This window comes from Tursiops truncatus, chromosome 14 (assembly GCF_011762595.2).
Source record: "Tursiops truncatus isolate mTurTru1 chromosome 14, mTurTru1.mat.Y, whole genome shotgun sequence".
NCBI classification, from domain to species: Eukaryota; Metazoa; Chordata; class Mammalia; order Artiodactyla; family Delphinidae; genus Tursiops; species Tursiops truncatus.
In genome coordinates, this window is record NC_047047.1 from 57,265,117 (window position 1) to 57,291,100 (window position 25,984).

Sequence of the window (25,984 nt, forward strand, 5' to 3'; positions counted from 1 at the left end):
TCCACTGAATCATTGGGATGGATGTGTTCTGTGGTGGGCAGCAGGACAAAGGGAGAGTTATCTGCCTCTTCCCCGTGAGCAGCCCTGCTCAGGGGCTCTTTCAAGAGAGAGGGAGAGGAAGAGACACCTCAGCGCTTGTGTCTAGGCAGTGTGAGCCAAAGGAGGTCAAGGGCCTTGCCTTAAACACAGTTATCCTTGCCAGTCAAATGCAGCCAAGGAATTCTGCAGATTCTGACCAATCAGAGTAATCAGAAGGTCCCAGTAAAAGGATGGAGAGAGACAGAAACACCCTCCCCACGTAGTGAGAGGGGCAGATATGTTTGGTGGAAGGCAGAAGTCGCCAAATAGCATATAGAATGCCCAGTGAATTTGGATTTCAGATAAACAGCAGATAATCTCATAGTACAGGTATGTCCCAAATATGGCATGTGACAATGCACTAAAAAAATGTATTCATTGTTTATCTGAAATCCAAATGAACTGGGCATCCCATACTTTATTTGAGAAATCTGACACTGCTAGTAGAAGAATCTTCCTCCATGGCCTAGATGTTCATATCCCCACATCTAAATTAGAATCTCAGGGTTCCAGAAATGGAGAACTTAAAAATCACCCAGTCCCTCAGCTTAAATGTATCCATGATGGGAGTAAGGAGACCCAGAAAACTGCAATAGCTTGGCCCAAAGTCACACTTCTAATTAATGGCAGACCAGGGCATAAACTACATCTGCAGATCCTACTGCAACGCTCTTTCCCCTCTGCCACCCTCAGCCCCTTTGTCCCTTGGCTCACTAGCTCCTGAATTACATGAAAATTCCCTAAGGGCAAAGAGAATTATTTTTTAATACCTTCTCCCAGTGCCTAACACAATGCTTTATGAGCCCTGGCAGCAAAATCTATATTGTGGAGTGGCATGCCATGGGGCCAAATTACCTGGGTGACGGCCACCTCTCTCCACTCCACTCACACCTGTGTCCTCTGCTGCTGAACCCATTTGGGGGGCGTTGCTAGGAGGCTGACACAGCCTCCAGCCAGGTGTGAAAATTGTCTCAGCCCTCCTGAGAGGCCGTGAAGTATGACTTTCTGAATAACACACAGCCTTTGGGAGGGATCCTCTCTGCGGAGGTAATGGGTTCAAGGAAAACACAGCTGAGACCTGCGAGCTTCTGTGAAAGGCAGTCGTGTTTTAATCAGAATTTTCAGCTTCCTCCACAGCAAACCTTTGACCAGAGCTGCCAGCAAAGAGCCAGCTGGACCTGTAGGATTTCCTTCTCTCCTTTCCCTTGCCTCCCTCTTGTGGACAAGCAGGCGAGAAGTTAGCACAAGGAACATGAGGAGGCAGGAGCCTTTAAACACACGCTCAGACGGATAGAGCAACGGCTCTGCTAAGTAAGACGCTGGTCTGCCAGCCCTTGACAAATGTATGAAGTGGGGTGATCTCGACTGCCCCCTGGCACTTCTCACAGCTCACACCACTGTGTCTTCTCCTTGTTCCCAGGACCCTGATCTTCTTCCCTCAGCCCCAGCCTCTCCTCATCTCCCTCTCTCTGTTCCTGACCTCCTTCTTCTATAACTCATCCAAGACCTAGGCTTCTTGGCATCCTAGTGCCCCTGACAAGCAATTCCTTACTCCGCCAGGGGACAAACCGCATCATTTCAATTAGAAGAAGCAGCACAGTCTTAAGCAGGATACTGAGATGCTTAATAACAACGATAATAACATTTATTTAGTGCTTAATAAGTGTAAGCTCCTTTTGCGAAACACATGACACACATTATCTCATTTACACTCATACTTCTCACAGCAAACCAGTGAGGCAGATACGGTGCTTATGTCCATTTTACAGAGGAGGAAATCGAGGTTTGGAAACGTTAAATAATACACTCGAACTTTTACTCTAAGTGGCAGAACTGGGATTCAGACTGAGAAAATCTGACTCTAGACTCTAGAAAGCCCTGCAGTAATGGAAATGTTCTGTGCTGTCCAATATGGTAGCCACCAGCCACAAGTAGCTACTGAGCATTTGAAATGTGACTACTGCAACTAAATTTTAAATTTTATTTCATTTTAATTTAAATAGCCACGGATGACTAGTGGCTGCTCTAATGACTAACACAGCTTGGAGTATAAGCCCTGTGTTATTCTCGTTACTTGCTTTCCCCTTCCCCACACACAGACGCACAAGCACACCCTGAGTGGGTTAGGGAGATATTTTGGTTACATCATTCCCCTGGCCCTTACTCCACATAGATTTAAAGTAGACCCTGACGAGAAAATTGATAGTTGATTTATGTCCTCTTTGATGCAATGAGGCAAGGGAAAGTGAATCTGTGACAGAAGAGATACGAGCTCTTACCCTCACTCTGCTAGTGACAAGTCATGTAATTTCTCTGGGCCTCAGTTTCTGCCTCTGGACAAGGACAGACTATACTCCCTGATCTCAAAGACCATGTCCAGCTTTAGTGTTCTGCCGTTGGAAAGCGCCTCCACAGAACCCCTCTCTGGCTCTCAAGGTGGCACATTGAAAACAAGACCCCCAGGCGAGGAGTCTGGCACCAGCAGTGATTACCTGGAGGAAGAGTCAGCAAGCACGCTTGATTGTGCACATCCAACACCCCATAATATATGGGGTTCTTTTTTTAGAATCCTAATCAGAGATGCCATTTGCATAATTAACATCTTTAGGCTTAATTGCAAATGACACATCTGTTCACCATCACCCCCTCCCTGGCAAACTATGTGTTATAAACACAGCTTCTTCAGCTCTGTAAACACTTGGTGCCTGTCCTTTGCTTGTTGCTTTAGTCACTTTCCACCTTGGGGCAGTAATAACCCCGTGTGACCTGTCCCTGTGTGGTCCCATCCCTTCTGTCTGCAGTGCTCAAACCAGATTAGGACCTGCTTGCGACAACTACCCATTTTGACTGGCTACAGTGCATGAGTTCTTAATCTTGGCTTCCTAAAGATGCTCCCTAAAGGCTTCAAAAGAGGCACAAACATTTTTGAAGTTCTGGGTGAATACACTTGTGTATGTACGTTCTGGGGAGAGGGTTCATTTCTTCCATTTGAGTTTCGATGGGTCTTCATGATCCAAAAAACTGTTCAGAACCACATGCTCCATGATTTCATTCATATGAAAGTCTAGAATAGGTAAATCTACAGAGATAGAAAGTAGATCAGTAGTTCCTTAAGGCAAGATGCAAGGGGGGTATGGATAGAAGGATGAGGGAGTAATCGCTAAAGGCTACTAAAGTTCTTCTTGAGGGGATGAAAATGTTCTAAAACTGACTGTGGTGGTTGCACATATCTGTAAATAAATACCACTGAAGTGTACACTTTAAACGGATGAATTGTATAGGTGGATTATATCTCAATAAAACTATTTTTTAAAGTGGCTAAGAACCCCTGCTTAGAGAAAAGAGCTGTAGACTGTGGGTGACCACAGACAGTGAGGCTGAGCCCTCTCTGCTCCCAGAAAGCCTTGGGTGGTACCAAGCACAGTTCTTTACTGGAAGTAAGGCCACGTTTATGTGGGTCTCCCGTGAGGTGTGAATTAAAGGCATCAAGAAGGCTCTCTAGACCCATGCTCCTCAAACTTCAACAAGCATGTGAGGCACTTGATCTTGTTAAAATGCAGATTCTCATTCATGTTCTGGGGTGGGCCCAAGATTCTCCTGGTGGTCCAGTGAGTACACTACAAATAACAAGGCCCTAGACCAAAACTGCGATAGCACCCTTTTGCCTCCCTGGAATCTTCATGTCATCTAGCTACTTATGACGATACTTAATTTCCTGAGATATATGGCCCTGGGTACACTTGGTCCTGACTACGGCTTTCTCCCCAACTAACTTACCTGCTCTCTTGCTCTAGTGAACTAAGCTGAACAGCTTGGAAACCTCAAGGGCCCCCTTTATCCTTCTCCCTTAAGTCTAAGCCAGATACAGACCCAATCAGCTCATTAGTTTTATTTCCCCTCAGTTCCACACTGGCCCAATTTAGCTCTTCAGAATGAGGTGGCATCCTGCAAAAGGCACACCTAGCTCAAATAGAACTTTGACAGAATAAGTTAGTCCATCTGTGTGTCCTAAATGTAAATTTTCTTTTGCTCATCTCACTGAAGATTTCCCTTCCCCAGTACTGGATAAGGAAAGATGTGACCCTAATGCTTATTTTGAACCAAGGGGATGTTCATCTAAAGGGAGAAGGCTGTGGGTGTTCTCCATGAAAAAGTTGCCTCTAGAAAGAATAAGGACCCTTTCACCAGCCTTATTCGATTAGAACAATACCACAGATCCTATAGCAGGGATTAAATTGTGTAGTAGGTTGAAAAATACGATCACAATATTTGGCAACAACTCCCATCAAAGTGTGGTGTCTGTTTCTGTGCCTTGAATCTGGGCTGGTCCCATAATTTGTTTTCACCAATCGAATACTGGCAGAAGTGCCACTGTATGAGCTCCAGAGCCCAGCCCTCAAGAGGCCTAGCAGCTTCCTCACTCTTGAAACACTGCCCTGAGAACGCCATGTAAAGAACCCAGTCTAGCCAACTAGGATGAGAGGCTGAGGGAGGAGAAAGAGGCGCCCCAGCCGACAGCCAGGGCCACTTGAAGGGCAGACCAGTGAATGAGGCCATCTTGGATCCCCTCCCTGACCCCCAGTTTAACAGAGACACTGAAGTGAGTCCAGGTGAAAACAACAGAGGAACTGTGAGAACTGTGAGAAATAACACACCACTGTCATTCTAAGTCACTAATTTTTGAGGTCGTTTGGCATACAAAGCAGATAAATAAAATAGATGGGATGATGAACTAGATAACATCTAAAGGTTCTTCAAACACGATTCTGTGTTTTAAGAAATGCTGGGGGGGGAGTTGATTAAGCCCCAATCAAGCTTTTTTCTTCTGTCTACTTACAGCTCTCTTCTCCATTCACAACCAGTTGGCTTCCACATGTGCTTGTTGCCGACCTGCCATGTGAGGAAAACAGTGAATGCCCCCAAAGGGCCTCTTCACATCTTTAGTGACACTATTGCAGCAGGATGTCTTGCTTGAACTGCTGCGGGATTCAGGTATGTTCTAAGGGACTAGAGTTAGGTCACATCTCCCCCCTGCCCGGAAGCGCAGTGCCTGGGGGCTTTGGGATTTAGACTGAACAGACTTGGAGAGTGCTGATATGGGGTGCCTAGGGGAAGAGAAGGGACAGCAGGATGGCAATGGTGGGGATGGAGTAATAGTCCCCCTTCCCCCGACTTCAAGCTCACTGCACAGGAGTAATTTTGAATCTCTAAGAAAAGAGGCATTATGGTAGAAGCTGAAGGAAGACCTTAAGAAAATCTAGGTACCCAGGCTGCTTTAGAGTCCCAGAGACAAAGCTGGAGACACGCCTCTCTTCCTTTACTCACCCTATCCCAACTCTGCCACGCGTGCAAAGCAGCTTGGGCTTTCTAAGAAGGGAAGACGACGGATGTGCTTACTGGGGTCCCATTCTCACTAAGGACTCGGTCATCCAACACAGGGAAAGGGCCTCTGACAAGGGAGCCAAAGCACATGAGCAAACTCGTTTCTGAGCCCAAGTGATGTATTGTACAAACACCCCAGGGACCCCCTTGAAATAACTAGAGGAGCCTCTGAGGGGAAGGTGTTGGAGGTCCAGCGTGGGCAGATAGAGAGCTCTGTGGAGCATCGATGTGAATGTGTTCAAACGGGTACACACAGGCTTGTTACACAATGAAATAAAGACCTTTTTCAGTTTCTATTCTGATGGTCAGAGGTCTCCTTGACCCTGAATCAGATGTTCTGATATTAACCAGGTGCTTTGTACATTCATCCATTTTCAAGAGCTGTTTTTCTACAGGTGTTTTAGGTTATGTGAAAAACAAAGCTAATTGCCCAACCTGGGTATATATTTTAACTAAGTTTGAAGATAAAGCTATGGAATGAAGGTTTGGTGTTCAGAGGGATAACTTAGGTCCTCTCCTCCAGCTACTTATGGTAGAATAATATAGAGATGTATTATTATAGAGACTCTAATAATATAGAGTCTAGGTATTTTACCTCAAGGAGGATACAGATTGTATTATACTCTGATTTCAAGAAGGGAAATACAACCATAAATATCATGGACCAGGTTACAGGAAATAAACACAATTTGCCTGATTCAACTAGTTTTTCTTATGTCTTGTTGCTATTGGTTTACTACAGCTTATTCCTCTATTAGTCTAACCACTAGGGGAATGCTATATGAACTATTTTTAAGTGCACAGTTTAACAATTTGGTAATTAAATGTAAAATTTAAGAAACCTCGTAACCCAGCAATTCCACTCTTAGGTATAGACAGACCCTGAAGAGAAAACCTCATACATGGACCTGAGGAGACTTCAACAAGAAGATGTATTGCAGCACTTTTTGTAGTAGGGAAAACATGTTTATCAATAGGGTAGAGTGAAATAAATTTGGAGTTATTCATACAAAGCAATACAATGCAGCAGTTAAAATCATTGAACTAGATCAACTGGTATTAACATGGGTAAATTGCAACATAATGTCACATGTAAAAAGTGGTTAAAGGTGGACCTAGAAATAATCATACTAAGTGAAGTAAGTCAGAAAGAGAAAGACAAATACCATATGATATCACTTATATGTGGAATCTAAAATATGACACAAATGAACTTATCTATGAAACAGAAACAGACTCACGGATACAGAAAACAGACTTCTTGTTGCCAAGGGGGAGAGAGATGGGGGAGGGATGGATCGGGAGTTCAGGATTAGCAGATGCAAACTATTACTTATAGAATGGATAAACAACAAGGTCCTACTGTACAGCATAGAGAACTATATTCAATATCCTGTGATAAACCATAATGGAAAAGAATATAAAAAAGAATATGAATATACATATATATATATATATAACTGAATCACTTTGCTGTACAGCAGAAATTAACACAGCATTGTAAATCAACTATACGTCAATAAAATAAATTTTTAAAAAGGTTAAATTGAGTTACAAACACATTTTTTAAGTGTTACAAGATACGTTCAGGGGCTTCCCTGGTGGCGCAGTGGTTGAGAGTCCGCCTGCTGATGCAGGGGACACGGGTTCGTGCCCCGGTCTGGGAAGATCCCACATGCCGCGGAGCGGCTGGGCCCGTGAGCCATGGCCGCTGAGCCTGTGCGTCCGGAGCCTGTGCTCCGCAACGGGAGAGGCCACAACAGTGAGAGGCCCGCGTACCACAAAGAAAAAAAAAAAAAGATACGTTCAGAATATATCCCAAGGGTTAATATTAAAAGTCCACCTTCAAAGAGGGCTACATATTCTGTCTGCATATATATCTATATAGTAGAAGTAATTTTAATGAACAAGAAAGGTAAAGTCTAATGCTGTAATAGCACTTCTCTCTGGAAAGAAAGAGAAAGGAATAAAACAGTGGGATGGAAGTATAGAGATGTAGCTATATTGTAACATTTTGTTTCTAAGGAAGGAAGGAAGGGAAGACTGGGAAGGGAGTAATAATAACAATAATATGGCAAAATAGCAACTCTTCAATCCGGGTAGTTGATACATGAGTGTCAATTATGTTTTTTCACAGTGTTCTTATGTATTAAACTATTTTTTTTTAATTTAAAAATGGACAGCTCACCAGCAAAAGGACTTCACCCCCTCTGCTGTAGTGCCTACTCACTTCTTGGGTTTATTAATGACCAAGGCACAAACAGGCACATCCGTGGATTAAACACTTATACCCATCTCTTCTCATCCCCACACAAGCTATTTTTCCTCACTGTTGCACACATGCATCACCTTTGGTTTCTGCGGAGGATACTAGCCCCAGGAGACAGGATAAGAAGGAAAAGGGGGGAAAACACGAAACCAAACCCTTGTAAGACAGAGAAACACTTGCTCGGTTAGAGCCCACTCTGGAACCTCTGCGTTCTGTCACCTCAGGCACTCTGAGTCACTCTGAGCATCTCCCCCAGATACAAGTCACTCGGCCAGCCAACAGGAGTAACAATCACTCCTGCCTTAAAAGATTGGTTGATTTCTCCAGCGCCTATTTGCCTGCAGTTCTGGTTCTCTGACAAATCAAGTCAGATCAATTTGTACCCTAAAGGGTAAGTGGGAGGATGTGATTATTTTCCGGTTCAATAGAAAAACATTTCATCTCAAAAGGCTGCTGCATAGCATTTCTTCTGGGATTCACTAGGAAGGGGTCAGGTCTGTAGAGAGTAAATGATGGGTTCTCAGGAGGACAGCTCAGTTTTGCTTCCCACCTAAGCTTTGGGAACAGAGGCAGTATGTGGGGTTGAGCAGAAAGCATGCTCCACCGAGAGGAAGGCTCTGTATATCCCATTGTCTTAGTTCAGGCTGCTGTAACAAAATACTATAGACTAGATGGCTTAACAACAACACAAACTTGTTTCTTGCAGTTCTAGAGGCTGGAGGTCTGAGTTCAGGGCCCTGGTAAGGGTCCTCTTCCAGGCTGCAAGTAGCTGACATCTCTTTCTATCCTCACAAGGCAGAAAAGAGAGCTACCTAGCTCTCTGGCCTCTTCTTATAAGGGCACTAATCTCATTCATGAGGGCTCCACCATCATGACCTAATTACCTCCCAAAGGCCCCACTTTCAACTACCATCACATTGGGATTAGGGTTTCAACATATGAATTTTGGAAGGACACAAACATTCAGTCTGTTGTGCCCGTGTTTAAGGGATATTTTCTTTGTCTCATCAGGCGCAGCGAGTCTTCTAAGAGTTAGAAAACCTGCTAGAGATTCTGGAGGATTGAAATATAATTCTACAGGCAGCCACGTCAAGATCTAGAAAATTACCCCTGAAATGGAACAACAACAATGACCACAACAAAAACCCAGAAAGTTCTGAAGAACAAGAGGAAAACAGAGGTGGGAAAACATTAGAAGCAGTTTGGTCCTTGACATTCAGATGCCCTTTACTTGCCTGCTAACAGATCTGTTGGTTGAGACACAGCACTGGGGGCTGCTTCTGGGTTCCCGTGACTGAGGGCTTTCCCTGTGGGCTCTGCCTTCTCAGATGTTACCCGACACTTGAACTCAATGTTCAGGGTTAGACTCAACCCTCACTCCTGCAGATTTCCTATTCCCTCACCCCACAGACATTACAGTTGACACATAGGAGTTGGAATAACGTAGGGGAAACACTGCAGCTTTGGAGGCAGGCTGCGTGGGTTCAGTTCTCTGCTCCGTGGTTTATTAGTCATAAGACCTTGACAAACAATCTATGCTTCAGTTTCCTCATCTGTATCACAACAGTATCAGTGCCTTCCTCAAAGGGTTGTTGTTAAAGGACATGGTGGGTATGAAGCTCCTAGCACAGTACCTGGTGTGGGTCAAGCGCTCCATAGATGTTCACTTTGATTACTGTTGCTGTCTACTGCTTCGGCTATGTGATGCTCTTTGGTTTCCTATGAAGGACTTGGAGATTCTAAATCCAAATTTTTGTGGGAATATGTTTGTTACATGAACATCAGATATATCCATTTTAGTGGGGCTCTAACCTTAGAGGTACCATCAAGGCTGCCTCTGAGTCATTCCAGTCTATCATGGACTTGTCATCCTTCCTTACAGTGATCTCCATGGCAACCAGATATTTACTCTTGCTCCCCAACTCTACAACACTCTATGTGAGATACGTTTATTCAGGAGCACCATCGTGTAGCAATGGACACGAAGGCTGAAGGCAAGAGTTCTGGTTCTTTCTGTGGTGATAACCAGTGGTCTGTGAGCAATTTGTTGACCATCTCTGCCTTTCGGTTTCCTCATCGGTAGACTGAGGGTCACTTTTCATGCTCTATTTATTTCATCAGGTTATGAAAAACTGAAAAAATGAATGTGAAGGTATGTTGACTTGTAAAGAGTGAGGAGGAAATGCAAGAGATCACGGCTGGCTGGTTATCTTTATTCTGACATCTGCAAGTCCTTGAATGCATGAACCCAACCGTCCAACATGATCACACAGAAGGCAAGAAGCACATCTACATGATACTGCTTTCACCAGCCTCATACTGTAACAACAAGGGGCTTCACAAATATTGTTGGTAGTGGTGGATCCCCAAGTAAAGTTTAAAACTTTTCAATATAAACTATAATTTCTATCTGTAAACTGTTAGTTGCTGCCACACATTACATAAACTTGGCAAATTAAAAGTCTTCCTTCCTTAAATTAGAAACCAATCATGCACAGTTTCTGGTTGGTTCATATATCACATTTATGTCTGATTTTAAAATCTAATTTTCATAAAGGATTGCTAAGGGAGAAATAAATTTTTGGCTTGCTTTCTTTTTATTTTCAAAACACAATTGTCATGTAAAGGATTAACCAACTTTGTGTTTTCTGGCTATATTTTGAAAGTCTCTAGAACTGTCGCCAAGCCCATTAAAACTTTGTTTGTAATGGGAAATGGCTGCCACTTATGAACATTTTCTTTGTGTTTCTGTTAAGACTGGGCTAGCACCTACTGTTACCATTATCTGCCGCACAGCTCCAACAGAAATGATGCTTACAAAGTAAATTGTAAACAGTTTATTTGTAACAAGTATTTCCCGCTGCTAAAGACTTATGAACACCCTGCTTCATATACTTGAGCAATTTGGAGGTGATTAATCACCACTCCTGCTTAGAGTATGCAAATATAGGCAACTAGGGGAAATGCATTTATTGATATTAATGGGATTTATTTCAGATTTTTTTTAAGTGTTCTGTCTCCCTAGTTATGGTGAGACTAGCACTCTCAGACCCTTTTGTTCCAGGGAAATTACTTTGTCCTTATCTTCATGCCTTTGTTCATACTGTTTCCTCAGGCTGGTTGCCTCCGCTCCTCCATTATTTCTATATCTGTCAAAATCCTTTCATAGGCCACCTATTCTGTGATGCCTCCTTCCCCCTGCCCAACCCCAATCCAACTCCCCTTCCCCTAAGCTCTCATAGCCATGTGCTTGTATCTCTGCATGATATTTATTCTGTTCAGCTTTTTAAATTCTTCATCTCATATAGGATTTTATGTTTCTTGAAGGACTGTGACCTATGCACTTCAGATTTTTATCTCTCTCTCTCAATACACATGCAGGTACAGCACCTACATGATGCTTTGCACATAGTAAACACACAATAAATAATAATTGACAGACCATACCAGCTGTAATGTACTCATTCAATAAGCATCTACTAAGTACTTCCTGTATAATAAGTACTTCCTGGCTCGTGCTAAACTCTGAAATTGGAAGGGGATAACAAGGATGAGTAAGACATGGTCTAATGAAGGAGACGGCCATGCCAATAAAAATGACAACACATTGTGATAAATTCCCGGATAAAAATATGCAAAATAATATGGATGCACAAGAGTGGGAGAGACCAACTCCACCAGGGGGAGTCCAGACAGGTTTCACAGAAAAGGCAAGCTTTGAACTTCAACTGAAAGGATGAGAGGAATTCACTAGGTGACAGGGGTGTGGTGGGTGTGAAAGGCATTAGAAGAAAAGGGAATCACTTGTGAAAAAGTCATGGAGGTGTGAAAAGAATGATGGTGGGGCAAGGGGGGTAGGGTCATGTGATTGGAGCCTTGGGCAGGTAGAGGTGAATGTGGTGCGACAGGCTAGAGAGATGGAGCCAGGTTGTGAAACATGCCAGGCTAAGGTGCTTCTCCTTGACCCAGCAGGCAGGAGACCTGTGTCAGGTTTTGCAGCAGGAGAGAAAGTGGATCAGACCTGGGTTTTAGAATGATCATGCTGATGGCCGGCTGCTCAACTGACCATCCCTTTTGGCCCTCGTTTCCATTTCCTGCCCCTGGCACTGGTGTTTCACTGTTCTCTGGGGAATTTAGAGCAAATGAGGGTGAGTTCCCAGGAACTGTTAATTCCTTTTAGCGCTTCAGTCCAAAGCAGTCACATTCTCAGAATATAACTTTACTTTTGCATACTTTCACGTAGGTAATCACAATAAAATAAAAGTTGCTAATTAGTGTTGGTCTTAAAGACTAACAACATTTAATTTCTCCCCCCTTCCCCGTGAAATGGCGTTGCCTTCGTAAGGAGTCAGAGAAGGAGGGAATGGGGCAGGTGAAATATATGAATAAAGCAATCACAGTAGTTTAATTAAGTGAAACTCTGACAGCTGCTGTGAATGTGACCCCACAGCCTTATTTTGTTTATATTTCAAATCATCCTTTCCAAAGAAAGAGAAGAAACGTGCCTAGTAAGAATCTTCCTACGCTGCCCCCCTCCGCCCCATACACACACCCACACACACGCTGTTAGGCAAACTAGATCTAAGTGGAATCATTTCTCAGACCAACAACAGTGAGAGGCAGTGGGAGCAGTTGGCAGTGACCCTCTGAGCCTTGCTAACAGCACCTAAAGTGCTTCAGAATTCTGCAGGGAGTGGAAATACCCTAAAGCTTCCAAAAAAACAGGAAAGAAGCAGTGGGGGATAAAGGATGCTCTAATTCTCAATTGGTTCTGTCGCTTTGGCTAGTCTTAAAGAGCAGGGAGGGGCCTCACTATCAGCTGAGAACCGTAATTTCCTAAATACCATGCTCTGTTTTTCAGGACCATAAGTTTTAGCAGCCCAGAATGCAAAGATCTCATTCCAAACAGCCAGGTTCCTTCTTCCAGTCCTTTGAGGGAAAACAATAAGGCCTGTTCATTTTAACTGTTGACTTATCTCTAGCCAGTGAGAGCAACAGTTCAAGTTTGGACTTGAAGGTCAGACCTGCCAGGTTCTGATCTTTAATCCACAACTTTCTGTGTTATTTGGGGCAAATTACTTACCCTCTCTAGGCCTTGAGTCTCTCATCTGTAAATGGAAGTAAAGAAAGCACCCACCCCAAGAGTTACTGTGGGGACGAAGTAATATAATGGATGTTGTCTGACACCGAATAAGGACCTTATAAATGTTAGCATCATCAGCAAGTGTCAACCAAAACTTATTACCTACTACGTCTTACCTAGTAACGTTAATTAGTGTGAATTGGTTTATCAAGTTGCTTTAGAAATAGAACTGTAGAATCTGGGTTGTTAAAAAAAAAAGTCAAAGAACACAAAATCCAACTCTTCAGAGAAGGAAACTGAAGTTCAGTGATCTGTCCTTGAGCCCCTGACTCTTTAGTGGTCAATCTGGGACCAGAGCCCAGGGTCCCCCATTCTAGGTAAGTGCCCTTTCCACCATGTCATGCTTTGCTCTGTGAGAAGAGAGACTACAACCACGGAAGGTCACTGAGTACCTGAGAAGCTGGTAGCCATACACTCAGCTCCTTGATAGTGCTGAGCTTAGGGCTAGGGTGACCAGTTGTCTGAGTTTTCTCAAAACTGAGGTGGGGGACTTCCCAGCTGGTCCAGTGGTTAAGACTCCACGCTTCCAATGCAGGGGGCATAGATTTGATCCCTGGTCAGGGAACTAAGTTCCTACATGCCGTGTGGCATGGCCAATAATCCCACTACTGGGCATATACCCAGAGAAAACCATAATTCAAAAAACCACATGCACCCCAATGTTCATAGCAGCACTATTTACAATAGCCAGGACATGGAAGCAACCTAAATGTCCATTGACAGAGGAATGGATAAAGAAGATGTGGTACATATATACACTGGAATATTACTCAGCCATAAAAAGGAATGAAATTGGGTCATTTGTAGAGACGTGGATGGACCTAGAGAGGGTTATACAGAGTGAAGTAAATCAGAAAGAGAAAAGCAAATATTGTATAATAATGCACATATGTGGAATCTAGAAAAATGGTATAGATGATCTTAGTTGCAAAGCAGAAATAGAGACGCAGACGTAGAGAACAAATGTATGGATACCAAGGGGGAAAGGGGTGGGGAGGGAGGAATTGGGAGACTGGGATTGACACATATACATTATTGATACTATGTATAAAATGGACAACTGATGGGAACATGCTGTATAGCACAGGGAACTCACCTAGTGCACTGCGGTAACCTAAATGGGAGGGAAGTCCAAAAGGGAGGGGATATCTGTATGTGTATGGCTGATTCATTTTGCTGTGCAGTGGAGGCTAACACAACGTTGTAAAGCAACCATACTCCAATAAAAATTAAATAAAACTAAAAAAAACCCCAAAGCAACAGCAACAACAAAAACGAAGAGGGGTCCTGGGACATAGTACTTTCAGTTCTAAGGCCAGGACAGTGGCAGGCAAATTGGCCATTGGTCACCATACTTAAGGCAGACTCTTGGTAAGTATTTATGGAACAGGTGAATGAACGTCTCCTAAGGCCAGTTAAGTTCTCTGTATGAAGGTGCTGGCTTATGCTGGGTCAGGGAGACATGCCAGAAAAACAGAAAGCGGAGAGGTGGTTTGGCCCCTTGTGTCACCAATGAGAAGTCTGGCCAGAAAACTGTACCTTCTTGGTTCAAAGGAAAGCCTCTCAAAATGGATCCTTTGTGAGAAAAGAAAAACTGAAAAGATGAACCATGATGGGCTTTGTCTAAAAGAAAAAAGCAGGTTAGCCAATAAAACACAGCCACAGCCAGGGGGGCTGGCTGGCTCTGGTTCATTTTTTCTTGAGGCCCCCTCCCAGCTGAGGGCTGGGAACTAGGCTAGGGCTCTCCCTGAATATGGAGAGGGACACCTGCACTGCTGCAGGGCAGGGACATGTCACGTAGGCACCCCCAACGGCTGCACGGCACAAGAGACGCTAGTAGAAAAGAAAGCTTCAAACCTGGAGAACGAACACTGCCTGAGAGATAGAAACGGAAGGACAGAAGAGAAAACACAGCCAGCCAGCCGGTTTCAGAATAATTAAAGGATTCTTATACTGTGAGTCACAGGCAGCCTAGCGAGACAGTCAGGAAGTACAAAGCAATATTTCAGGGCCCAAGAATTTGCTGTGCATAAACAGCCATCACTGTCCCTCCAAAGCAAATGGTATTTCCCTAAAATCTAGTGCTGCATTAAACTGGTAAAACGAGTGCCTTCCCGCCACAATTTATGTAAAATTGCATATTAGCCAACATATGGCTCTGGTTCAGTCGGTGAAAAAAACACTGAAACATGTAGAAGATATTTATTCCCTTTTTATTAATAATAGTTTACTGCACAAACTCCACCTGATGGTGAGAGGTAATAATCAAGCCCACTGGTAATTTCTAATTCCTTTTTGGAAAGTTTCCACTTCCACCAGATACTCTTCAGGTGATCCTGGGCGAATCACAGCCCCCCCCCCCTGCATACCTGAGCCTCGTCCTGGACATGGTGAATGAAAGAGCTCATTCCTGTTCTTCCATTCTATTCTGTGATAATGGAATACTGGAAATATTTTGCCTATATTTTCAACACAGCCTTGAGTCTGACCAGTCTTAGACTGCCCTTAGAACTCACTGTCTGTAACGGACCCAGGGAAAGATGAATGGGACAGGTGTCTTGAGCTCCTAGAGGCTGGGTTTAGGAGCCCAGCAGACGGATTTGCCAAAATTAACCAGACCAACCCTCCAAACACCAGACGTGTATAAAGGGGCAGAGAGGTTGCCATCCTCCAGGTCCTCAACCAGTAGCTTTACCTGTTTCTGTTGGCAATTCATGCACAAGTTATTTTTGCAGCTGGACCAAGATTACTGAACTAGAAAGAATAAGGTCCATATGTCCCCCTGATGCAATTTGGCAGGAAGTCTGGGATTTCCTTCCCCAACAGGGCTGTGGATCTGGATACCTTTGGCATAAAATCAACTAGCTAGGAATACACCAGTTATTCATTCCCACCCCCATCGATAGGGCACTTTTTCTGATCTGCCACTACTGCTTGTCCTGCTGGTTAACTAACGACGCTAAGCAGGGCAAAGCATAGGCAAAATTTAACGGTACATGGAGTCTGCCTGAGAGATTCTCTCCATTTCTCTTTGAACATGATTTTGGCTATGCCAGTTTACCTCCTCCAGCTGCTTCAAGGTCAACAGGACACCACGACCTGGGCACCCCAGCTAGAACTGCCACATCCATGGTATTATGCTCTAGCCCTTTCTAGAACCAGGAATTACCTCCCTCTGTCCTATTTTCAGGGTCTTTATGGCCACCAAGCTAATGAATCTTAGTTAATTTAGATGCTAGTAAAGGATTCTGGTATATTTGCACTTTAAGTCCTTCACTTTTGTAAAACAAAGAAGTTACATAATAGTAGAACAAATGTCTCATCCAAAATGCTCTTCTAAAAGTAGCAGAACTGGGATTCAAAGTGGTCTGACTCAACAGAGACACAGATGTAGAGAACAAACGTATGGAAAGGGGGGAAAGTGGCGGGGAGAGGGGTGGTGGTGGGATGAATTGGGAGATTGGGATTGACGTATATACACTAATATGTATAAAATAGATAACTAATAAGAACCTGCTGTATAAAAAATAAATTAAATTAAATTAAACAAAGTGGTCTAAGTATAGTTCTCCCACTATTGTAAATAGAGATGGAGCCACACTCAAAGATATTTTTCTTAAGATGTGTTAGCTCAAAAAAAAAAAAAAAAAAAGATGTGTTAGCTCTTTTCGATCTGATGCCCTCAGTCTTTCTCTAATAATGCCTTATTTTGAGGGATACAATTGAGCAAGAAAGATCTGGTAACTCTTTGAAACTTTCTCCGGTAGAATGCTGCTCTCTGACAGAGATCCATGATATAAAATAATACACGACTTTATGCCTTTATGCTGAGAGTCAGTCACTATACTGTGACAACTCTGAACAAGAATCATCTTCCATATCTGCTTGTTTATACTTCTCTAGATCACAACCAAAGATACAAACAAGCCTAAGGACTTCTCAGGACATTTCCTGGCAATTGAGCAGAACATTTCCCAGACGGTCAAATGAAGCTGAGAGATAGCAGGAAAATTTGAATAAATAATCATAGATAAATAATTCCTGGCTTTCCTGGCTCCCTGAGCCATGATGCTAGAACAGGATCATACTGCTTTCTCCCCAGCTCCTCAAGGCATTCTCTTAGCCCACAGAGTCCCGACAGCTAGATACCGGGCTGTTAATGTTGAAAATGCTGCCCTTTGTTAGTTGGGAAGAAGTTCTAGAAATTTAGCAAGTGCAGTTGCGTGAGAGAGAAAGCAGAGTCCGTCTTAAGAGAGTTTGGGGAAATTTTATCAGTAAGCGTATTTCTTGGAGCAAGTTATTTTAGTTTTCTTTTCCCCTCTCTATATATAGTCCTAATGAATTACTTCTTAAAAAGAGGATTAGGAGAATGGGGTAAGTGATAGGGAAACCATTCTGTAACTATTTCTTTTGTCTTCGTCTATCTCCATTTCAGACTTTCTTCACTTCTCTTTCATTAACAATAGTTAATTTGGTAGTTATTTTATAAACCTAAAAAAGTCTTTGAATATTTCTTATAAGACCTCCTTCAATGATTATGCAAAATATGAAAATGCTACATAAACTGTTCAGAAGTCAGGGCAAGGAGAGAATCCAGTTGGTATCAGGATTCATTATAAACTAAAATGCAAGAGACCAAGAGCTTAGGATAAAAATGGGGAGGGGGGGTGGAGAGTGTCAGTGGGGTGCTGTGGTCATGAGCAAGCAAAAGGTATAGGAATCAAAAGGTCAAGTGTAAGAGGAAGGAGTGAGTAGGTCCCGTGGGTCAGGGCAGATAAGGTCAGGAGCCAAGAGGTCAAGTCCATCCAAGGAATGGCCCTAGGAAGTAGAGATCCTTCCAAGTGGGCCAAACTGGGTCAAAGGTTCCATTCCACTTTGTTTACAAATCCTGCCTATGTAGAAACCAGCCTGGGGGTGAATCCAATGAGCAGATGGACATTTCTGATAAAGAAGAAAAGGGAACAAGAATTAATGAACCCCAAAAGCATGCCAAACATTGGACATACTTGCTTGGTTTTCACCACACTTTGAGAGGGAATGTACGTCATGTTTTTGGGTTGCCTCTCACCTTTTGTGCGTTTTGCTATGTTTGGGCAGTTCCCTGCCTTATGGGGTCTGCCTCCCTAAAGTCAAGTCAGAGAATCTGCTTCCCCAGAGACCTCAGCAGCTAAAACAAAGGCATGACACCTAGGGTCTGCCACTAAGATGCTCCCAGGCAACAGTTTGATCAGAAAAGATGAACCAGAGGAAGGAGGTGATACCTGGGACCCATTTGCTGACAAGGGTGGTGGCAGAGGCATCCAGTCTTCTGGGGTACCAGTTGTTGTAAGAACAGTTCCTGGCCCAGAAGTATCAGTGCTGGCAGAGCTCCAGTAGAGTGTGCATTCCTGGCAGCCATTCTGGCCTCTGGGGGAAAGCAGGGTCAGCAGCTTCCTTATTGGGTCACTTCTGCAGCGTAGTTTCAGGCCTTGACCCCAGAAGCTTAGCCTTAAGCCTGCTTCTCTAGCCTTGCCAACTGCTCTGTGAGCTCCCCAATATCTTTTCTGCCTAATCAGCGTGAGTCAGCTGCTGTTGCTCATAATTAAGAGCCCTGAGTGTTTAGAGATAAGTATTGCTACTATCCCTTCTTACTGAATGGAGGCCAGGATGGAAAGATGAGAAGAAGCTAAAATAAAAGAAGAAAAGTAACTTGGGATTGACATATATACACTAATATGTATAAAATGGATAACTAATAAGAACCTGCTGTATAAAAGAATAAATAAAATAAATTCAAAAAAAAAAAAGTTAAGTAACTTGCCCAAGGACATAAAGTTCAAAAGCATCAGAGGCAGAATTTGAAGCCAGGACCGTCAGACTATAAAAATCGTGGGGCTCCCCATTTATAACAGGAAAAAGATCAGGGAAAGTGCACTTATGTAGGGTAGGATAGGGAACAGCTTGCATTTCTACAGATTCCAGATACCTTAGTAGTTGGGACACCTTTTTCTCTTTCCTTGCCTCAGTCACTTTTCTGACTTAACTGTGTGCCAATAAGCATATGGGCGATGCTAAAGATAAACCAGCGCCACCAATTTCCATTGCTACCTTCAAATATTGCCGTTCACAGTTTCCCAGGGGTGGGACCACTGTCTGTGGATTGCTGAGGAGGTGGCCAACTGTTGGGGCTTTGTTTACCATTGCTTTTGATGAGTCACGGCGAGTTATGCATTATTCATAAACTGAAGGTTTGAAGAAAGTTCCCTTGTGCAATTTCTGCTCATTGGCTCCTCCAATCCAAGAATGAAACAAAGAGCAGCAGATAATGAAGTATATGACCCCACCTGCGCTTTCTAGTAGTGTGGATTAATACCCCGAGAACAAGAAAGACAGGCTGGAAGAGCAAGTGTTAATGCACAGTCCTGCCATGTATATGAAAAAATGAAAACTGGGCATACTGAGAGATACATAACAGATTGGAAATAATCTGTTGACACCTGAAAATGCCAATATCCTTTATTTTTTCTTGATTTTTAAATATTTATTTATTTATTTGGCTGTACCGGGTCTTAGCTGCAGCATGTGGGATCTAGTTCCCTGACCAGGGATCGAACCAGGGCCCCCTGCATTGGGAGCGCAGAGTCTTAACCACTGGACCACCAGGGAAGTCCCATGAAAATTCCAATATCCTTTAAGGTGAAGAAATAAAAATGAAAACTACCTCAAAAAAGTGCCAGGAATTAGCGCAGTTCCAACGAAAATGTGAAATAGCAGAAGTCTGTCTTAGAGCCCTCAAACTTCCATTCTTTCCTCCTTTATTCCTCTAATGGTTCCCTCAACCTTTCCACTCCTCAAATACCGAGATTAAATTCTCTCTCTCCAAACTCGATGCAACAACCCACTCATTTGCCTTCAAACCAAGATACAAATGACTAATAGCAACTTAAAACACTGCTCCTTTCCCAAGCATTCACGCTTAAACTCAGTCAAAACCTTAAGAACAGGGACTACATTTTGTAGTGGCCATCAGTCACTTGTAGTTATCCCAAAATCCTTCTTTATATCTCATAACGAACATTGTATTCTTTGATATATATATAAAATTGATGTGTGTCAATTTTGACTGGGTCACGGAGTGACCAGATATTTGGTTTAAACATTACTTTTGGGTGTGTCTGCGAGGCTGTTTCTGGTTGAGATTAGCATTTGAATTGGTGGATTGAATAAAGCCAATTGCCTTCCCGCTTGTGGGTGGGCCTTTTGAAGGCCTGAGTAGAGTAAAAGGCTGAGTGAGAAAGAATTCTTACCCTCTGCCTAATGGTGTTTGAGCTGGGACATTGGTCTTTAGCCTTCAGACTCAGACTGGAACTCTTATCATTGGCTCTCCTGGGTCTCCAGCTTAGCCTTCAGACTCAGACTGGAACTCATATCATTGGCTCTCCTGGGTCTCCAGCTTAGCCTTCAGACTCAGACTGGAACTCTATCATTGGCTCTCCTGGGTCTCCAGCTTGCCAACTGCAGATCTTGGGACCTTTCAGCTTCCATATTCACATAGGATAATTCCTGATAGATAGATAGATAGATGCATACATACATAGATACACAGATAGATAGATAGAACGATCTTATTGGTCTGTTTCTCTGGAGAAGCCAGACTAATACACATATGTATTCATTATAAAGTATTAGAAAAATAATAAATCCTGGGAATTCCCTGGTGGTCCAGTGGTTAGGACTCCATGATTTCACTGCCAAAGGTGCGGGTTCGATCCCTGCTGGGGTAACTAAGATCCTGCAAGTGGCACGGTGCAGCCAAAATAAATAAATAAATAAGGACTCCTTGTGGGCCTACCACCCAATCCAAGAAGTCAGTTCCTACTGCTCTTCCCTTTTCTATTCTCCAGGCTCCTTCTCAGATGTCCAAAAATATTTTGAACACCTTCTTAACATTTTGATAGTTCTTCACTCTGTAGCTCCTGTCTTCTCAACAACAAATAAATAAAAAATTGTATTTCCCAGTTCTTGTGCAGGATACCTAGGGTGATTCACATTCCACCAATCAGATGCACCCATATTAGACTGATTCAAAACTGAGTTGTAGGGCTTCCCTGGTGGCGCAGTGGTTAAGAGTCCGCCTGCCGAGGCAGGAGACACGGGTTCGTGCCCCGGTCCGCGAAGATCCCACATGCCGCGGAGTGGCTGGGCCCGTGAGCCATGGCCGCTGAGCCTGTGCGTCCGAAGCCTGTGCTCCGCAACGGCAGAGGCCACAACAGTGAGAGGCCCGCGTACCGCCAAAAAAAAAAAAATGCTGCCGGGTGTCCTGGTCTTCATTCCTTTTTAAATTGTTGGGCAACTCTAAGGTAAAGTTGGACTTCCTCTTCATTGTTTTGGCCTATTTGGGCTGTTTCTTTTTATTCTGTGTCCTTGCAGAGATTGGACCACATGGGACCTCAGGAGCAGGACTCAGCTTCCCCCTGGATGGAAACCCTCTATACATGAGCCCAGAGGGCACTTTTCACCAAAGCTGCCGAAGAACAATAGTGCAAAGAGCAGAGGTTGAACAGGACCAAGCCGTAATAGTCATTTGTAGAAAACTGGAAAGCCAAATGAACACTGACAACACAGCACCATAGTCAATGCTACCAAATATGGGAGAATGCATGGTAAGGAGGCAATGTGCCAGCCAGAGAACCAGCCTGGGCAGTAGAGCAACTTCTCAAACTGTAACCAAACACAATCACCTGCGGATCGGATTAAAATGCAGATTCTGCACTTCACACCCATTAGGATAGCTACTATCAAAAATAAACACAAACAAACAAAAAACCCAGAAAATAACAAGTGTTAGCAAGAAAAGAGAGATGCTGGAATCCTTGTACACTGTTGGTGGAAATGTAAAGTGGTGCACCTTCTGTGGAAAACAGTACGGGGGGGGGGGTTCCTGAAACTTTTAAAAATAGAACTGCTCTATAATCCAGCAATTCCACTTCTGGATACACCCAGAAGAACTGAAAGCAAGGTCTTGAGGAGGTATCTGTACGCCCATATTCACAGTAGCACTATTCATGATAACCAGGAAGTGGAAGCAACTCAAATGCCCACCGACAGATGAACGCATAAATAAGCTGTGGTATATACATACAATGGAACGTTATTCAGCCTTAAAAAGGAAGGAAATTCTGACACATGCTGCAATATAGATGAACCTTGAGGCATTAAGCTAAGTGAAATAAACCAGTCGCATAAACACAAACACTGTATGATTTCACTTATATGAAATACCTGGAATAGTCGAATTCATAGAGAAGAGTAGAATGGTGGTGTATGGTCAGGCCACTCAAGACGGCTATTCTCTCGCTCTCTCTTGTACACCCCCTGCTCGACCAGTCACTGCAGCACCTACACTCTGCTCATGTGAAACGTGCTCGCCCCCTGCCCAGCTAGTGATGATTCTAATCCTTAGACCAGAACAGCCACCCTCGTGATAACTGTTGACCTGAGGGGTCGTGAGGGACGTGTCTCAGCTGCTGGTTTCCCTGGTAACTGATAAGCCAACCTGACATCAATTCCCGCTATAAATGGTAGCCTCCTCCCCCAAGTAACAAAGGTTGCTGCCATGTTCTACCTGCCATCTGCCATATATGATGAGGTGTCGCTCCAGGACCCTTGTTTTGGACGTGTAAGATGCCCTGTCCAATAAATCATGGATGCCTCTGTTGCTGTCTCCCGGCTCTTTCTTTAGTTTCAAGGCTGGGCAACTACAAAGCTTGCCGGCCTGCAGAGTGCATCCCACACAGAGCCTGGAGAATGGGAAGTTGTTGTTTAATAGATATAGAGTTTCAGTTTTGCAAAATGAAAATAATTCTGGAGATTGATTGCACAATAATGTGAATATACTTAGCAGTATTAAACTGTACACTTAAAAATGGTTAAGATGGTAAATTTTATGTTATGTGTACAGTTGACCCTTCATACCCATGGATTCCATATCCACAGATTCAACCAAAGGTGGATTGAAAATATTTGGGAAAAAATTCCAGAAAGTTCCAAAAAGCAAAGCTTGAATATGCCACTCACCAACAACTATTTACATAGCACTTACATTGTATTAGGTATTATAAGTAATCTAGAGACGATTTAAAGTATACTGGAGGGTGTGTGTAGGTTATATGCAAATACTGCACCATTTTATGTAAGGGACTTGAGCCTCTGCAGATTTTGGTATCAGCAGGGTTCCTGGAACCAATCCCTTTCAGATTCTGAGGGATAACTGTATTTTACCACAATTTTTAAAAATTTATATGCAAATTCTGATTGTAAGATCTGGAGTGGGGCTAGAGATTGTGCATTTCTGGGGGATCTCTTTAAAATTCCAAAGCCCAGGCTATACCCCAGACCCATTCAATCACAGCCTCTGGGGGTGGATCCCAGGCATAGGCGGGTTTTGAAGCTTTCCCAGGTGATTCCTATGTGCAGTCATGTTTGGGAACCACTATTCTCCACTGAATTGGTTTTCACAAAGGATCCACCTCACTCTCTTCTAGTAAAGAACTGATTGAACAGGGACCCCAGAACAGGGACTCTCCATCCAGGCTGCACTTTAGAAGCATTTGAGGAACATTTAAAAACACTTGCACTTTGGTGCCACCATCTCCCATGTCCCAAGAGGTTTAATTGGTCTGGAGGAAGGCTTGGGCAGATTTTAAAGCGCCTCAGGTGATTCCAGTTGAAAACTCTTAGCTGAGATGTTTCCTATTAACTGCAGCCTCTGCTTAGCCCACCTCTCTGCTCTCTGATCTAGCCCACCTGCTCAGACTCTGCCCTTTACCTGTCCTCTGTGCATCCCACACTCTGACATTGGTTTGATTATCCTAGTATTACAGTGTGGTTGATGATTAAGGGAGCACAGTACCAACTAATCAAGTGTATCTGGTTGGCACTGAATGCTGTCAGAAATCACCAATCTACTTTGTGCCAGTTAGCTCCGTGCCCAGAAAATTTTGATCTAAACCGTCCACTTTAGCCTCACAAATGCATTCATTCCTTACAAAAGTCACAGAAAAGGTGCTTGGTTCATGCAACTTGTCCTAAAATGGGAGTCGGATGGGTAAGGGATTTGGAGAATATATATGTGTCAACTTGCCTGGACCACAGGGTGCCCCTGATATATGTTGAAACATTATTTCTGGGTGTGTCTCTGAGGATGTTTCCCGATGAGATTCACATTTGAATTTGTAGATTGAGTAAAGCAGATTGTCCTCCCCAGTGTGGGTGGGCCTCATCTAATCAATTGAAGGCCTGCATAGAATAAAAGGATGAGTAAGAACAAATTTCCTCTCTCTGCCTGACTGCCTTTGAACTGGGACATTGATCTTCTCTTGCCTTCAGACTCGAACTTGGACTGGAATTTACTTATACCATCAGCTCTTCTGCTTCTCAGGGCCTTCAGACTTGAATTGGAACTATACCATTGGCTCTCCTGGGTCTGGACTCCTCAGTCTCCATAAGCGTGTGAGCCAACTCCTATGTATACGTATGTATGAATTATATATGTTTATATATGTATGAGTGTGTATACCTGTATATATACACACACACATATACCTGCATCTGTGCCCTAGTAGTATTTCATTTATTCATTCATCACTTAAAAACATATATTTATTGAAAGCCTACTATATGCTGGACACAGTTCAACATGCTTGAATAAAACCAGCATGCACTCTCCCAGCTCTGGAGGCCTCTCTTTCCCAGATTAGCAGAAAACTCCAAATACCTGTACCTTATATACGAGACACAGATTCTGTACAGATTAGTATCAGGGCTCGTTAGCAGAACTGCAGCAATCAGGCACCATATTAAGTCCCTGCCTGCCATCTCTGGTGTGAGACCCAGAGGTTCCTGCCACCTCTGGGTACAGTGCCAGGCAGGGCTAAGGAGAAAACCTACTTTATAAACACTGATTGCTTCTTGTTACACCTTGCTAATGTAATCTGTGTTGCAGATTAGAATTAGCATAATATTATCGGAAACGCTGGGCGAAAATGGTCTGAGGTGCTGTGCTGTTAGTGGTTTGGGTTCTGTTCTTCAGGAAGTTGTTTTAGGAAGGGCATGGCAAGACCTTGTATTTTCTTGCCAGAGTTTTAAGAGAGAACAACTTCTTTGCCCTTTTCTTCTTCAAATAATGAATCATGAGTAATAAGCTACACCACTGCGTCATGTATGACTGCTCCTGGCCAAAGAACATTTAACAAAATTCTGGTAAGTCACAGTTTTTTTTTGTTTGTTTGTTTGGGTTTTTTTTCCAGTTCTTTTTGACCTTTCAGATCAAAACTGTGACTAACAGCAATGTTTGGGACAATTCCATTTATGGTGCACTATTTGTAAAGAACCTAAGACATGGCCTTTCTAGAAATAGGAGCTTATACACACCTACACATAAGTACAACTCTTCCAAGCACTAGTTTTCTGCTGATTACATGTGAGTCTCTCTCGTCTGCTGTATTTTACTATAAATCCCTCGCAGGCAGAAGCCTTGCCTGCTCATTAGGACACATTTCATGCCTGCTGGCCTGTTGGAATTTTGTGACTCTTGGAATATTGTTCACTCACCTCCTTTAACATTAAGTTCAGACTATGAAAGGGACACTAGCTACTGATTCTCCAGTCAACCTTGGATACAGAGCGGTCAATGGCACTTGCTGGGTCCTCGGAAAATTCCTGTTGAGTGCGTCAGGGAGATGCTTGAGTCCATCTGCAGGCTTAGCTTGGTCTAAATCTCCACTCTGAACGTGGCTCATTCTCTCAGACTCGACAGCCCCTCCCCTGCTGAAAGACATCCCACATTCTGACGTCAGCTTGAACACCCTGGACTGGGTCTCCAGCTCACTTCTCTTGAATCCCCTAATTCCCACACCTCTTTCCTGAAAAAACTGTTTCCTGACTAGGATGTTAGCAGTCAGGTTCACTCGAAAGTAAAATGAGGGGGCACCTACAAGATGGCGGAGGAGTAAGATGTGGAGATCACTTCCTCCCCACAAATACATCAAAATTATATCTACATGTGGAACAACTCCTGCAGAACACCTACTGAACGCTGGCAGCTCAGACTTCCCAAAAGGCAAGAAACTCCC

At 43.4% G+C, this 25,984-nt stretch overlaps 1 protein-coding gene across 16 annotated transcripts in view; it reads right to left on the reverse strand.

Annotated features, from left to right (window-relative positions):
- TMEM178A (transmembrane protein 178A) overlaps window positions 1-25,984 on the reverse strand; it is a 249,199-nt gene that overhangs the window by 116,143 nt on the left and 107,072 nt on the right. The window contains exon 6 of one of the 16 annotated variants that reach the window (XR_012325730.1): window positions 20,159-20,414. The exons of 14 other annotated variants lie outside the window; for them this stretch is intronic. The gene's annotated coding sequence lies outside the window, so the exon portion shown is untranslated. Of the gene's footprint in view, window positions 1-20,158; window positions 20,415-21,150; window positions 24,150-25,984 lie in introns of those variants that run through there. One more of the 16 variants, XR_012325742.1, reaches the window with a different exon arrangement.